Genomic DNA, 17253 nt, shown 5'->3' with positions numbered 1-17253 from the left:
TAGCTTGTGAATTATAGCCCTGGTTTACTTCTGAGCCGTAGAATCATAGAATCATGAGCAGATCCTTCTGAGCCATAAAATCATAGAATATCAGGGTTGGAAGGGACCTCAGAAGGTCATCTAGTCCAATCCCCTGCTCAAAGCAGGACCAATCCCCAACTAAATCATCCCAGCCAGGGCTTTGTCAAGCCTGACCTTAAAAACCTCTAAGGAAGGAGACTCCACCACCTCCCTAGGTAACCCATTCCAGTGTTTCACCACCCTCCTAGTGAAATAGTTTTTCCTAACATCCAACCCTAAACCTCCCCCAAATAACTTGAGACCATTACTCTTGTTCTGTCGTCTGCTACCACTAAGAACGGTCTATATCCATCCTCTTTGGAACCCCCTTTCAGGTAGTTGAAAGCAGCTATCAAATCCCCCCTCATTCTTCTCTTGTGCAGACTAAACAATCCCAGTTCCCTCAGCCTCTCCTCATAAGTCATGTGCTCCAGCCCCCTAATCATTTTTGTTGCTCTCTGCTGGACTGTTTCCAGTTTTTCCACATCCTTCTTACATGTGGGGCCCAAAACTGGGCACACTACTCCAGATGAGGCCTCACCAATGTCGAATAGAGGGGAATGATCACGTCCCTCTATCTGCTGGCAATGTCCCTACTTACACAGCTCAAAATGCCGTTAGCCTTCTTGGCAACAAGGGCACACTGTTGACTCATATCCAGCTTCTCATCCATTGTAACCCCTAGGTCCTTTTCTGCAGAACTGCTTCCTAGCCATTCAGTCCCTAGTCTATAACAGTGAATGGGATTCTTCCATCCTAAGAGCAAGACTCTGCACTTGTCCATGTTGAACCTCATCAGATTTCTTTTGGCTCAATCCTCTAATTTGTCTAGGTCCCTCTGTATCCTATCTCTACCCTCCAGCATATCTACCACTCCTCCCAGTTTAGTGTCATCTGCAAACTTGCTGAGGGTGCAGTCCATACCATCCTCCAGATCATTAATGAAGATCCTGAACAAAACCGGCCCCAGGACCAACACTTGGGGCACTCCGTTTGAAACCAGCTGCCAACTAGACATGGAGCCATTGATCACTACCCATTGAGCCTGACAATCTAGCCAGCTTTCTATCCACCTTATAGCCCATTCATCCAGCCCATACTTCTTTAACTTGCCGTCAAGAATACTGTGGGAGACCATATCAAAAGCTTTGCTAAAGTCAAGGAATAACACATCCACTACTTTCCCCTCATCCACAGACCCACTTATGTCCTCATAGAAGGCAATTCGGTTAGTCATGCATGACTTGCCCTTGGTGAATCCATGCTGACTGTTCCTGATCACTTTATTCTTCTCTAAGTGCTTCAGAATTGATTCCTTGAGGACCTGCTCCATGATTTTTCCAGGGACTGAGGTGAGGCTGACTGGCCTGTAGTTCCCTGGATCCTCCTCCTTCCCCTTTTTAAAGATGGGCACTATATGAGCGTTTTTCCAGTCATCCGGGACCTCCCCCTTCACCATGAGTTTTCAGAGATAATGGCCAATTGCTCTGCAATCACATCCTCCAACTCCTTTAGCATCCTCGGTTGCAGCGCATCTAGGCCCATGGACTTGTTCTCATCCAGTTTTTCTAAATAGTCCCGAACCACTTCTTTCTCCACAGAGGCTGGTCACCTCCTCCCCATACTGTGCTGCCAAGTGCAGCAGTCTGGGAGCTGACCTTGTTTGTGAAGACAGGCAAAAAAAGCATTGAGTACATTAGCTTTTTCCACATCCTCTGTCACTAGGTTGCCTCCCTCATTCAGTAAGGGGCCCATACTTTCATTGACTTTCTTCTTGTTGCTAACATACCTGAAGAAACCCTTCTTGTTACTCTTAACATCTCTTGCTAGCTGCCACTCCAAGTGTGATTTGGCCTTCCTGATTTCACTCCTGCATTCCTGAGCAATATTTTTATACTCCCCCTGGTCATTTGTCCAGTCTTCCACTTCTTGTAAGCTTCTTTTTTGCATTTAACATCAGCAAGGATTTCACTGTTAAGCCAGACTGGTCGCCTGCCATATTTACTATTCTTTCTACACATCAGGATGTTTTTTTCCTGCAACCTCAATAAGGATTCTTTAAAATACAACCAGCTCTCCTGGACTCCTTTCCCCCTCATTTTATTCTCCCAGGGGATCCTGCCCATCAGTTCCCTGAAGGAGTCAAAGTCTGCTTTTCTGAAGTCCAGGGTCCGTATTCTACTGCTCTTCTTTCTTCCTTGTGTCAGGATCCTGAACTCGACCATCTCATGGTCACTGCCTCCCAGGTTCCCATCCACTTTTGCTTCCCCTACTAATTCTTCCCTGCTTGTGAGCAGCAGGTCTAGAAGAGCTCTGCCCCTAGTTGGTTCCTCCAGCACTTGCACCAGGAAATTGTCCCCTACACTTTCCAAAAACTTCCTGGATTGTTTCTGCACCGCTGTATTGCTCTCCCAGCAGATATCAGGGTGATTAAAGTCTTCCATGAGAACCAGGGCCTGCGATCTAGTAACTTCTGCTAATTGCTGGAAGAAAACCTCGTCCACCTCATCCCCTTGGTCTGGTGGTCTATAGCAGACTCCCACCACGACATCACCCTTGTTGCTCACACTTCTAAACTTAATCCAGGTTTTTCTGCAGTTTCATACAAGAGTTCTGAGCAGTCATAGTCCTCTCTTACATACAATGCAACTCCCTCACCTTTTCTGCCCTGCCTGTCCTTCCTGAACAGTTTATATCCGTCCATGACAGTACTCCAGTCATGTGAGTTATCTCACCAAGTCTCTGTTATTTCAATCACATCATAGTTCCTTGACTGTGCCAGGACTTCCAGTTCTTCCTGCTTGTTTCCCAGGCTTCTTGCATTTGTGTATAGGCACTTAAGACAACTTGCTGATTGTCCTGCTTTGTCAGTCTGAGACAGGAGTCCTCCTCCCCTCTTGAACTCCTGCTCATGCTTCCTCCTGGTATCCCATTTCCCCACTTACCTCAGGGGTTTGGTCTCTTTCCCCCAGTGAACCTAGTTTAAAGCCCTCACTAGGTTAGCCAGCCTGCTTGTGAAGATGCTTTTCCCTCTCTTCGTTAGGTGGAGCCCGTCTCTGCCTAGCACTCATCCTTCTTGGAACACCACCCCATGGTCAAAGAATCCAAAGCCTTCTTTCCGACACCACCTGAGTGGCCATTCATTGACTTCCACAATTCGACTGTCTCTACCCAGGCGTTTTCCCTGCACAGGGAGGATGGACGAGAACACCACTTTGCACCTCAAACTCCTTTATCCTTCTTCCCAGAGCCATGTAGTCTGCAGTGATCTGCTCAAGGTCATTCTTGGCAGTATCACTGGTGCCCATGTGGAGAAGCAGGAAGGGGTAGCGATCCGAGGGCTTGCTGAGTCTCAGCAGTCTCGCCGTCATATCGTGAATCCTATCTCCTGGCAAGCAGCACACCTCTCGGTTTTCTCAGTGGGGGTGGCAGATAGATGACTCAGTCCCCCTGAGGAGGGAGTCCCTGACCACCACTACCTGTGTCAAGGTTCTTTCCCCACTCTGAACTTTAGGGTACAAATGTGGGGACCTGCATGGACACTTCTAAGCTTAATTACTAGCTTAGATTTGGTACACTGCCACCATCCAGAATTTTAGTGTCTGGAGCACTTTCTGTCCCCCCAAAACTTTCCCCTTCCTGGGTTGCCTTTAGGGACTTCACCAATTCCCTGGTGACCACAGATCCAAATCCCTTGGCTCTTAAAACAAGGAGAAATTAACCATCCTCCCTTCTTGCCCCTCACCAATCCCTGGTGAGTTCAGACCCAATCCCTTGGATCTTAAAATAAGGAAAAATCAATCAGGTTCTTAAAAAGAAAGCTTTTAATTAAAGAAAGAAAAGTAAAAATCCTCTCTGTAAAATCAGGATGGAAAATACATTACAGGGTAATCAGATTCATATAGCCCAGAGGAACCCCCTCTAGCCTTAGGTTTAAAGTTATAGCAAACAGAGGTAAAATCCTCTCAGCAAAAAAAGGAACATTTACAAGTTGAGAAAACAAAAATAAGACTAATCCACCTTGCCTGGCTACTACTTACAAGTTTGAAACATGAGAGACTGATTCAGAAAGATTTGGAGAGCCTGGATTGACGTCTGGTCCCTCTTAGTCCCAAGAGCGAACAACCCCCAAAACAAAGAGCACAAACAAAGACTTCCCTCCACCAAGATTTGAAAGTATCTTGTCCCCCTATTGGTCCTCTGGTCAGGTGTCAGCCAGGTTTACTGAGCTTCTTAACCCTTTACAGGTAAAAGAGACATTAACCCTTAACTATCTGTTTATGACAACCCGCCTCCTTCTCTTGGGAGTGGTGGTCGTGGAACCCCTATCCTTAGGACAGTGCATCTCATGCCTTTCAGTCAGTGGAGTCTCCTTCTGCTCCCTTTCCTCAGATGTATCATCTAGTCCACTTTCTGCATTAGTACCTGTGGAAAGAACAAGAAAACGATTGCTTACCTGTATCTCCATTGCTGGTACATGGATGTTCCTCTTCCTTCTTCTGGAGGTCACATGCTGCCAAATTTCGTCACCATCCCTCTGTCCTCTCTGCATAGCCTGCTCCGATTCTTCAGAACGTTGTGCCCATAGAATATTGTCCGATTCTTCAGAACGTTGTGCCCATCCTGATGTCTGTCCAGGAAATCTTGATTTTCTCTTATGCAACGCAGGGTCAATACTTGTTGCTTCAGGCCTCGAACCTTCTTTTCCAATATAGAGATCAGCTTGCACTTTGTACAGACAAAGTCATTTCTGTCCTGTGGAAGAAAGACAAACATGGCACAACCTGTGCAGGTTACAACAGCTGAACGCTCACCTTCCATAATTTCTTCCTTCTGAGAGCTTCCTCAGCTGTTGCAGCAACTCACAGAAGCCCGCAAGATTCATAGATTCATAGACTCTAGGACTGGCCCCTGCTCTCATTGCAGGACCAAATACTGTCTAGAGCATCCCTGATAGACATTTATCTAACCTACTCTTAAATATCTCCAGAGATGGAGATTCCACAACCTCCCCAGGCAACTTATTCCAGTGTCTAACCACCCTGACAGTTAGGAACTTTTTCCTAATGTCCAACCTAAATCTCCCTTGCTGCAGTTTAAGCCCATTGCTTCTTGTTCTTTCATTAGAGGCTAAGGTGAACAAGTTTTCTCCCTCCTGATGACACCCTTTTAGATACCTGAAAACTGCTATCATGTCTCCTCTCAGTCTTCTCTTTTCCAAACTAAACAAACCCAGTTCTTTCAGCCTTCCTTCGTAGGTCATGTTCTAAAGACCTTTAATCATTCTTGTTGATCTTCTCTGGACCCTTTCCAATTTCTCCACATCTTTCTTGAAATGCAGTGCCCAGAACTGGACACAATACTCCAGTTGAGGCCTAACCAGCACAGAGTAGAGCACAAGCATGACGTGTCGTGTCTTGCTCACAACACACCTGTTAATGCATCCCAGAATCACGTTTGCTTTTTTTGCAACAACATCACACTGTTGACTCATATTTAGCTTGTGGTCCACTATAACCCCTAGATCCCTTTCTGCCATACTCCTTCCTAGACGGTCTCTTCCCATTCTATGTGTGTGAAACTGATTGTTCCTTCCTAAGTGGAGCACTTTGCATTTGTCTTTATTGAACTTCATCCGGTTTACCTCGGACCATTTCTCCAATTTGTCCAGATCATTTTGAATTTTTACCCTATCCTCCAAAGCAGTTGCAATGCCTCCCAGTTTGGTATCATCTGCAAACTTAATAAGCTTACTTTCTATGCCAATATCTAAGTCATTGATGAAGATATTGAACAGATCTGGTCCCAAGACAGACCCCTGCAGAACCCCACTTGTTCTACCTTTCTAGCAGGATTGGGAACCATTAATAACTACTCTCTGAGTACGGTTATCCAGCCAGTTATGCACCCATCTTATAGTAGCCCCATCTAAATTGTATTTGCCTAGTTTATCGATAAGAATATCGTGCAAGACCGTATCAAATGCCTTACTAAAGTCTAGGTATACCACATCCACTGCTTCTCCCTTATCCACAAAACTCGTTATCCTATCAAATAAAGCTATCAGATTGGTTTGACACGATTTGTTCTTTACAAATCCATGCTGGCTATTCCCTATCACCTTACCACCTTCCAAGTGTGTGCAGATGATTTCCTTAATTACTTGCTCCATTATCTTCCCTGGCATAGAAGTTAAACTAACTGGTCTGTAGTTTCCTGGGTTGTTTTTATTTCCCTTTTTATAGATGGGCACTATATTTGCCCTTTTCCAGTCTTCTGGAATCTCTCCCGTCTCCTATGATTTTCCAAAGATAATAGCTAGAGGCTCAGATACCTCCTCTGTTAGCTCCTTGAGTATTCTGTGATGCATTTCATCAGGCCCTGGTGACTTGCAGGCATCTAACTTTTCTAAGTGATTTTTAACTTCTTCTTTTTTTATTTTATCTTCTAAACCTACCACCCTTCCCAGCCTCAGTGGGCTCTCCCCAGGCAAAATCACTCTGTTAGCCTCTGCTGTTCGCCGCTCAGCTGGTTCACTGCTGACTGCCTTTTTATAACAGTCAGGCCCACTCAAGGCCCACCTGGAACAAAGCACTCCCAATTCATACTTTTCAAACAAACAATCAAGCACACAGTCAGACTGACAAACTGTCCCCGCAACAGATACTCAGATACTCACCAACACAGCCCCCCTAATGCAGCACTTAGTGTACCTCCTCTCGGACCGATCTCTGGCAAACTCCCTCTGTTAACCTCCGCTGTTCACTGTGCCATCACTATCTATCGAGTGCCAAACATGTGCAGGATGCTTGTATGCTAAAAATATCTTTGGAATTTTGTGGGGATAAAAAATTAATGCACAGGCCAAATGATAATTTGCTTTAAATAAGATTGTGATAATTCTCAAAATAAGCAAAGTAATTAGTTCACATTGATATCAGATCCTTGACAATAGTATTACAAATACAATATTGTAAAATGATCTGATACATTATTTTACACTAAAAATAGCAAGTGTCTGTTTTTGTCATCATTCACTCTTCTTTAATAATTCAGAGCCTTCAATGAGCATCATGATCCACCTGCCCAAGTGTTTGTGCACCAATAAAATAAAATAAAATGGAAAGCCAGACACAGGGGATTTTATGGAATTTAAGAATAATCAAGTCAAAGAAAAATCATTTGTTTGGATTTCATCTCCTGTTGCAATTCAAATATAGAAGTTAGTTTAACGTTCTCTTAGAATAGCATCAATGGTTAAAGCGAACAGTGACAATCATCAATGGAACATTAAGTTGATAGTGATAAGAAATGATGGTATCTGACAACTTGATTTGGATAGGAAGGAAAAGTCTACAAAGAGTGGGGCTGGAGGGACATGAAATAGTTGAGCTTGCCTCCCAGATACACAAATTTTGAAGAAACAGGAGGGTAGGCTGCAGTGTGAACCACAACTGAAAGACAAGCTGAATGTATAATTGTGTTTCCATCTTTGGAAAGACTGGTCTCCAGTTCATTCATTTTTACTTGATTCACAACCATGTAATTGTTATTACTTTAGAAGTCATGCCACAAAATAGGAAAACAGTTTAAGATGACTAAGCTTTGAGTAGCTAATTTCATAAAAAAGCATAATGTCAACATTGTCACTTAGTTAATCATCAAGATAGATGTCAGCTGATTGTGATGCTGAGCAAAGATCTTGTCAGGAGAGAACAATTAAGGTAGGGTTATAAACATTATCCACATAATAATCCTATAGTTCTTTTGCCTTCAAGATTCCCACTGAAGTCAGTGGTAGTTTTAAGTGTCAGTAGATGGCAGGATCAGAGCCTGTTATTGTTATTTTAACAGACCAGAACTTTAAACAGTATTTAAACACCCCAGATTTCTATTACCATTGTATCTGTGCAAAGCTAATAATATCTTGCAGTACAAAGACTAGGCCAAGAAACTGTGTGATACATTTACTATTGGTGATAAGTTATAGTTCTTTGTTTCAATAAATTCATAAAAGGCCTAGTTCTGGCTCTGTTTAATCTCTGGAAGCCTCTGTTCTGATGTTGATATAAAAAATTGTAGAGCCCTGAATGCAGAAGTAATCTGCATGGAAACAAAGGGCCAAAAATCTCAGCTGGTGTACACTGTTGTAGCTGAACTGACTTCAGTGTAGCTATGGCAATTTACACCAGTTTATGATATGGCTACTCCCTAGGCCAGATCCTGTATTTGTATAGCACATGGACCAGACCAGGAATGTCCTCTCCATGGCCCATGCTGTCCCAGGGAACCTGTGAAGTATGAATTCCATGGTTGTGGGGAAAGTCTAGAGCAGGATGCAACTGTTGTGTTCTGCTTAACCTCTCTTTTCACTCATACATTAGTAGAGACAAAGTAGCCTGACAATGTTCCACCTTGTTTTTAATTTTATTCTGTGGTACTCATGTAAATGATTATACAAAAAAGAACAAATTAATAAACCAAACTTTCTGGATGTAGTTTCTTTAGTATAAATATAATAAGAGCAAAATCAGGACATCAGATATAAAATGTAGAGCTCACAATTACTATCTACAACCAAATCAGTGCTAGGTCTGGTAATACTCCCTTTAGAGCTCATCTACTGAGACAACAGATTTCAAAGTGTGAATTCTGGCATTGCATAACCCCAAGGCTATTCATTATGTTATATAGTTTCCCGTCTGTTTTATGAAAGGTAGAGATGTACATTACAGCAGTTTGCAGGCTACTGTTTTCATTAATAATCTGATCCATGTTTTTAGATTATTTTAGTAATTACTTCACATAAAAAGACTACCAAGTATGATTACAAATTTGTCTTTGTTTTCATTGTCTGCTTCTATGGTGAATACCAGATGTCTGAAATTCTTGACTTTGTTTTACAATATAAATAATGTTCACTGAGGTTTCCAAATGCCCTGCTGTGACCCCAGGGTATACCACTTAATGATATAACACTTTTATCAGCTAATCTTCAAACTGTTCAAAGTTCAGAAATTGACCCTTCATTACATACAAAAAAAAATACATCAAAAGAACATTAAGGACCAAATACTGTTCTTTTGAAGATCTGCATGCATAACTTGAAAATTATTGCAAATTTCCATACGTATTCAAAACAGAAGAAATAATATCAGAGTCTGTCCTTAGAGTCCTGTGGACCATATCTAAAAGCTGGCTAACTGATAGGTCTCAAAATGTAATTATAAATGGGGAATCAAAGAGCAACTGTGTTACCAGTGGGTTCCCACAGGGATTGGTTCCTGTCCCTACACTGTTAATATTTTTAATCAATGACATGGAAGAAAACATAAAAATCATCACTGATATAGGATACAAACAATATAAAATTTGGGGAATTGTTAAATAATGAAGAAGACAGGTCATTAATACAGATCAGTTTGGATCACTTGGTAAATTGAATGCAAACAAACAATATGTTTTAATATGACTAAATATAAATGTATGCATCTAGGAACAAAACACAGGCAATACTTAGAGGATGACAGACTCAATCCCGGGAAACTGACTCTGAAAAAGATTTGGGGGTCATGATGGATAATCAGCTGACATGAGCTCCCAGTATGAATACTTTGGCAAACAGAGATAATGTAATCTTCAGATACATCAACTGGATAATCTCAAATAGGACTAGAGATGTTATGTTACCTCTATGTATGGCACTGATGTGACCATTTCTGGAATACTGTGTCCAGTTCTGGTGTCCACAGTTCAAGAAGGATGTTAACAAATTGGAGAGCATTCAGAGAGAAGCCACAAGAATGATTATAGGGTTAGAAAACCTGTTGTATAGAAACTAATCCTCTTGAGACTATCTATTCAGTTTAATAAAAAGAAGGTTAAGGAGTAACTTGATTACAGTCTATAAGTATGTACATGGGGAACAAATATTTAATAATGGGGTCTTCAATCAAGCAGAGGAAGGTATAACACAATCTAGTGACTGGAAGTTGAAGCTAGACAAATTCAGACTGGAAACAACATTTTTAACAGTGAGGGTAATTAAGCGTTGGAACAATTTACCAAGTGTCGGCGGGGGGGCCTCCATAATTCACAACCTTTTAAATCAAGATTAGATTTTTTCTAAAATATGCTCTAGGAATTATGTTGGGGAAGTTCTATGGCCTGTGATATACAAGAAGACAGAGTGGATGATCACAGTGGTCCCTTCTGGCCTTGTAATCGATTAATCTATGTGTATCAATTTGGCTGTAAGCAAGGTTTCTACATCTTTATTTTTGCCAGATAGAATCCATACCTTTGCTATTTATGCATTTATTGCACGTCTACCATGTTCTTCATTTCTAATGTCCAATCTTGAACTAGTTGCCCAGCGAGTGTTCAACACAGAGTTGGCTTGGAGCATTTACAGGCTGAGGCAGGCAGTGCCATACAGAGTGGTGTGTTGTGAAGGGGGCTGTTTGGGCATCAGGCCTAGTGATCAGGGCTTGCTGCTCCATTCACTCTGTCCTGAAACCCCTGAATGGGATTCAGCGAGGTCAGCTTCCTTGTAAGTAACCTGGCAGTCCTGCCCATGTGCTAGATGCCTTAGAAACAGAATAGGTATCACTGATCCTACCTCTTTACTCACCCAAAACAGTCCTCTTCTGGCCATAGAAAGAATAAAAGAAACACTACTGACAATGATAATAAATCAACTTTAGATTTTGCTGCAATTGTTTATTTATATCTTAACAGAAATTCCTGGGTCCTGAGAAACTCTAAGATAGGCTCTCTCATCCTATTCTTGAAATATTTACAATGGTCTCCATTTTGTCATGGCCCCTTCCTACACTGGTGGAGCTACAGGCCAGTCAGAATCAGTGAAGCAGAAATTCAAAAGACTGACAAAATTCCTGAGACTGACAAAAGAGACCCAGCTCAGGCAGCTACTTCCCCACTGCTGAGCCTGGAGCCACCCATTGCTGGGGAGCTGAAGGAGCCACTGCTGCCACCAGAGTCCCATCTCTGAAGATGCAGAGGTAGCAACAGGAGCAACTCAAAGGAGGTGTTGTTGCTGACATGTTTCTGCTGCCTGCCTGCATCTGGGGGAAATGGCAGCTGCCCAGAAAGAGGAATCTGCTCCATCTCAAGTCAATTCAGGACCCCACTGCCCAAGCAAGGGGTTCTAGTATACCTCAGTGATAGACCCCAGTGCAGGACTCCAGACCTGGTCCCTAGCACACCCCAGTAATTTCAGTGCAGGGCCTCAAGCCCTGGTAGAGGACTCTAGCATACCCCAGTGAGAAATCCCTGAGCAGGTCTCCAGCACACTCCAGTGTGGGACTCCAGAGAGAGAGGGACAGCTGAAGCCCAATGGGCAACCCCAGTATCCTGTCATTGGCATCTGCAGTCTGTGATGTCTAGGTGTTTAAGCTGTACTCACAACACCATTAGGGAAGTCGCAGAAGACTGGAAGAAAGCTAGTGTTGTGCCAACATTTAAAAAGGGTAAATGGGATGACCCAGTAGTTATAGACTTTTGAGTTCGACATTGATCCCAGGCAAGATAATGGAGCTGCTTAGATGGGACTCAATTAATAAAGAATTAATGGAGGGCAATATAACTCATACCAATGAATATGGGTTTATGACAAATAGATCCTGTCAAACTAACTGGATAACTTTCTTTGATGGGACTACAAGTTTGGTTGATAAAGATAACAATATTGATGTAATATATTTAGACTTCTGTAAGGCATTTGATTTGGTACCTCACAACATTTTGATTAAAAAACTAGACTGATAAAAAATTAACATGTCAGACATTAAATGTGTTAAAAGCCAGCTAACTGATAGATCACAAAATGTAATTGTAATTGGGGAATCATCAGACTGACGTGTTCCTAGTGGGGACCTGCAGGGATTGGTTCTTGGTCCTATGCTACTTAACATTTTTGTTAATGAGCTGGAAGACAATATAAAATACTAACTGATAAAGTTTACAGATGACACAAAAATTGGGTAAGTGGTAAATAATGAAAAAGATAGGTCACTGATACAGAGCAATCTGGATCACTTCATAAACTGGACACAAGAAAACAATATGCATTTTAATATGGTTAAATGTAGGCCATACTTACAGGATGAGGGACTCTATCCTGGGAAGTAGTGACTATGGAAAAGATTTGGGGGTCATGGTGGAGAATCAGCTGAACATGAGTTCTCAGTGCAACACTTGTGGCCAAAAGGCTAATCCAATCTTTGGATGCACAGACAAGGGAATCCTGAACAGAAGCAGAGAGGTTATTTTACCTCTGTACTTGGCACTGATGTGACTACTTCTGGAATTCTGTGTCCAGTTCTAATGTCCACAATTGAAGAAGGATGATGATATATTGGAAAGGGTTCAGAGAAGAGCCACAAGAAGGATTAAAGGATTAGAAAACCTGCCTTATAGTGATAAGATGAATAGACTGAGCTCCTTGAGTCTAACAAAGAGAAGGTTAAGGAGTGACTTGTTTACAGTCTATAAGTACCTACTTGTAGAACAAATATTTAATAATGGGCTTTTCAGTCAATCAAGCAGAGAAGATATAATTTGATCCAATGGCTGGAGTTAAAGCTAGACAAATTCAGATGGGAAATAAGATGTAAATTTTTAACTGTGACAGTAATGAACCATTGGAACAGCTTCCCAAGAGTCATGGCAGATTCTACACACTGACAATTTTTAAATCACGATTAGATGTTTTTCTAAAAGATATTCTCTAGGAATTATTTTGAGGATGTTCTATGGCCTGTGTTATACAGGACGTCACAATAAATGATAACATTGGCCCTTCTGGTCTTGGAATCTATGAATTTGCCCATCACCATGTTGACAACGAGTGGGAAGACATTCCATTGTGGGTAGACCCTCTTTTGTCTCAGGGTGATCCCTGGTCTAGGCTATACTCTGGATGTTTGGTGAGCTTTAAAATTATCTTTGGAAAGAACTCAAGTTCTTCAGTCTTTTGAAGTGTGAAGGCCTTGGGATGGGCCTAGTGACCACTTCACTGATTTAAAGCTGAGTGCCTGGGAAGCTGTCACAGTTCTCAGGCTGCTGATGGCTGCTTCATACTAGACAGGCATTGGGAAGTCCTTAGGGCACCTCCATCTACCTAAGTAGGAGTCCCTCTGACACAAATTGAGTTAGATAATCTTTTTATGTTGATGAGGATGAGGATCTTTGTTCCCGCTCCCCTAGTCCCTTTGGTCTATTCGCAGATTCTCTAACCCCAAAAGGGGAAGTGGGTAGCAGCCCCATCTGCCTAGCCTTGGGGCTTGCCAGAGCTATCTTACTCAGCCAGTATACCAGGGTCCCTGTCTCTTTGTAAGCATAGGGGAGGGAAGGGCACATTGGTAAATGGCCTTCCTGAGGGCAGTTCCCTGAAGGCTTCCAGGAGTCTCCTCTGGGAGTGCAAGAGCCACCGTCTGCTCTCTCCTAGAGCTGCCCAGCAACTGCTGGGAACTTTCTGTTTTTAGCCTTTGGTCCACTCTTGACATGATCGACAGGACCAGAGGGATGCAGCCAGTCTTGCTCATAACAACTATTTAACCCCTTAATCTCTAGCACAACTATTTAACCTCCATAACAGAGGTTTACTAGTCTGAAGGGGCTCCAGATTTCCTGAGTGTCAGGGAACATTGCTTTCTTTCTATGGTTACTTACAGGGCAAAGAGAGAGGAAGCCTCGGTGGCAGACACAGACAAAACCTTCTTAATCTAGTCTGGTCTTTCCTTCTTTTGTTTATCAAACATAGCTCTCACCTGTAGAGTATTGAATGCCCTTGTCTCTGCTAAATTTTAATCATCACCACACCACCAACCTGTTTAAGAAGCTGCTATATATCTGCATTTCTGACTGGTGTAGCAGAGACCAAGTGAAATCTGGGGGCCAGATTCATCTTTACTAACACAGTGAGGTGCATTAGTAGCTCCTTTCACCATCCTGGTTTCTCACCACAGTAAAGCAGCATTCCACCACTGATCTTCCCTGTGTTTCAGCCAGTAGGATGCAGTTTTAATCTCTGTTTCACCAGAATACAGTAATAGGAGAATGACCTGGTGCCAACCTCTCACTGGCAAACACTATCTACATTTGGCATAATGCTGGTTCTCAGTTGTTCTCCCATCTGATGGGAGGTCACAGACACTTTGCACTACTGCAAACCATTCTCCCCAGGCAGACTTCCTGATGGCCTGGACCCTGAAAAAAAATAGAATCACTATCACAGGGTGGTTGGGCCCAGTAACAAAGCAGGTCCAACTCTCCTGTGCCAGAGCAATTGCTCCCATTTGGCCAACAAAGAGGGCAGGGCAGCACCTGGGGGCTATAAAGGATCAGAGAGCAGCCCAGTGAGGGGTAATCCCAGTGAGTCAGATCCAACTGGATCAAGTCAGGAGCAGGTGAGAGTTGCCAGCGACCAGAAGACTGGAGGAGTCCCGGAAAGAAGCAGAAGGCAAGAGAGTAACAAGAGGGATTTTCTGGCTGGTGTCTCCAATCCAGAGCTAGGGCCAGGCTGGGGAGCTTACCTACTGAAATCTCTGGGCCAGAAAGCTGGACCTGAGGAACTGTGAGAGGGACAGAAGAGTGAGGGGTACTCCCATGGCAATGATGTTCCAAGGTGAGAGGCTATGGGAGTGCCCCCTGGGGAAAGGGTGGATGCACCCCAATTGGAAAGTCTAGGATGGCTGCTCTGGAACAAGGACAGGAGATGACTGACAGTGTCCAGGCATGGCTGGAGACATCAGTGTGGTATTTGGAGAATGGAATGATGAGTTGCCTTGAGTTTTAATGATTGCTTACACTGGTGTGAAAATGGACTACATGTTTGGGACTTCTGTTATGGACTGCGTTCTTATAATAAACCACCCCTGGTAGTAGTAGTGCAATAAGAAAGCCTGAAGTTATTGATGTCTCTGCACTAGAAAAACGGAGGCAGGGGCACCTATTGTGCTGCAATCTACCAAAGGAGGTGCTCAATCACTCACTAATACACCCCTGAAAGTTGTAACAGTAATCATTAATACTTTGTCCCCCTAAAGCACCTTGCCTTTGAGGCTCTCAAAGTGCTTTCAGACAGGAACGATTTAAGCACTATTTCACCCCTGCAGGATACCTAAGTATTATTGGCCCCACATTACACATGAGAAAACTGACCAAGAGATTGACTTTCTTAAAAGTAAATAGGAAGGATTTGCTTCACCCACAGCTTGCAAAGTGGGGTGCAAATAACCCAGATCTCCTGACACACAGTCCTGCATGTCAAAAATAAGACCATCCATACCAACGTTTCCCTCACCCGTTCTCTCAAATGAGAATTTAAAATGAAGCAATGACACAACCCTTGTATAGTATCATCAGTGAACATGCTGGGATAAAATAGCATACGCCTGAATTATAACCAACATGAAAGGGGTTAGCATAATGTTATAGTACAAACCACTACACATTTGGATCAAATAGCTTTTATGGCAGACATCTGATAATCTGGTTAAAAAATCTATTCCTTGTGCACAGATGTATAACACCAGCTTTGCACATGAGATTTAAATATCTATTTCTAACAAATGAATGAACCATTCTTAAGTGGAAATAAACTGAAAATGGAAAAATAAATGTATAAATTTGCTATTTTCACCACTGTCTTTTTTGTTGCATTTCATATGGCTCAGGTGTGTGCTGAATATATATACCTGTTGGATGACTAGGATCACTCTTTCTTCTTACTGCTATGAAAGAATTAAATACAAAATCTTCTGTAGGAAGCAATTGTGAAGTGTGGAAGTTTCTAGTCAGGCAAATAAATTGGATTTAAGTATATTACAGTCATAATCTTTTCTGCCTCTCTCCAGACAGCCTTTGTACATGGAGAAATGAGAATGTATTCTCAGACAAATCTTGACCTGAGGGAGAAGGCTGCGGGAATCTGGATTTTCAATAACATAAGACAATAAAGCTCAGACTTCTAACCTGCTGCAATATGGTAAAAGTATAAAGAGCTTAGCAACTAATAAAAGAAAAGGGTCTTCCAACTCATATTTGAAGATCTAGACCCCCAAAAGGACACTTCATAAAGATCATAATGGGTTAGTCAGTATCTAACAGATACAATGTACCTTGTTGACCAATTGTCTGACAGTTGTCTTCTACAGGTCTGGATATTAATAAGTCTTGTGTTGATTTCCTTTGGGTATTTTGTCCTCATAATTGTACATCTACTTGTTGTGACATCGCAGCTTGCTATATATTTATTTAATGTGAGTCTTATAGCAAAATGTATGTATGTATGCTATTGTTTTCCTTAGATGGTATGCACATATTGAAAATTTTATATCCCTCTAAGGTACAGTGAATCAAAGTAGTTACAGTGCAAGGGATAGTACTTGATCTTAGGGCAAAGAGGAAATCCACATGTGTTTTCCCCTTAGGTCTGAACACTGTCTTACTCTCCTTACATTATATAGGGAATATAAAGGGATTCAATTATCCCTGCATTTTTATTGTTAATAATAATAAAAATGTGCTCTAGATAGTATATTCCAGTTAATATTTTGACAGATAATGCTAGTGTAAAGTAAGTGTCACTCACACAGTAAGATCAAGGGAAAATAGATGCATAAGAAAGATCACAGAGTGGCTTATGTAGTGAAAATGAAGCCTGTTAAAAACAGCTCTTCCTAACAAAACAAAGAACCTATCTTCAGCTTGATCCTGCTCTCTCCATTTTCTGTAGATGTAGTCACTTTATAGAATGCAAATATTTAGAGATTACACATTTATATATAAAATTGCAGTTTTCCATGTAATCTCAAAGACAAGTACTGTATTTAAAAAATATATTATGTCAACATAATTCTACCAGTGTCATTGACAATGACATCACATCCATATAATATCAAAATAGGGAAGATATAAATGTCAGTGTTAAGTCATGCCATGATTCATCCTGGGTCAACCTCACAATGATATAGGGAGTAATGCAGCAAGATGCACACTATTTAGGTGAAAGAGTACTGTTAGCATAGCTTGTGTGTGTGTGTGTGTGTGCGCGCGCGCGCGTGTGTGTGTGTAAGTAAAACAGGAGTGTAAATCTTCATTGACCTGTGCACACTAAAGGGCAAATCCTTCCATGACTGCAGAAAATTCTGGATGAAGTGGAGTTGA

The 17253-nt window shown here is 42.0% G+C and overlaps 1 protein-coding gene across 1 annotated transcript in view; it reads left to right on the top strand.

The window, feature by feature from the left end:
* C7H10orf143 (chromosome 7 C10orf143 homolog) overlaps positions 1 to 16499 on the top strand; it is a 46550-nt gene extending 30051 nt beyond the window's left edge. The window contains exon 6 of the transcript XR_004001260.1: positions 15942 to 16499. The gene's annotated coding sequence lies outside the window, so the exon portion shown is untranslated. The remainder of the gene's footprint in view (positions 1 to 15941) is intronic.
* Positions 16500 to 17253: the final 754 nt, after the last annotated feature.

Source organism: Gopherus evgoodei, chromosome 7 (genome assembly GCF_007399415.2).
Source record: "Gopherus evgoodei ecotype Sinaloan lineage chromosome 7, rGopEvg1_v1.p, whole genome shotgun sequence".
Lineage (NCBI taxonomy): Eukaryota > Metazoa > Chordata > Testudines > Testudinidae > Gopherus > Gopherus evgoodei.
Note: the sequence above shows the minus strand (reverse complement) of the source record. Positions and strands in the feature narration are given on the sequence as shown.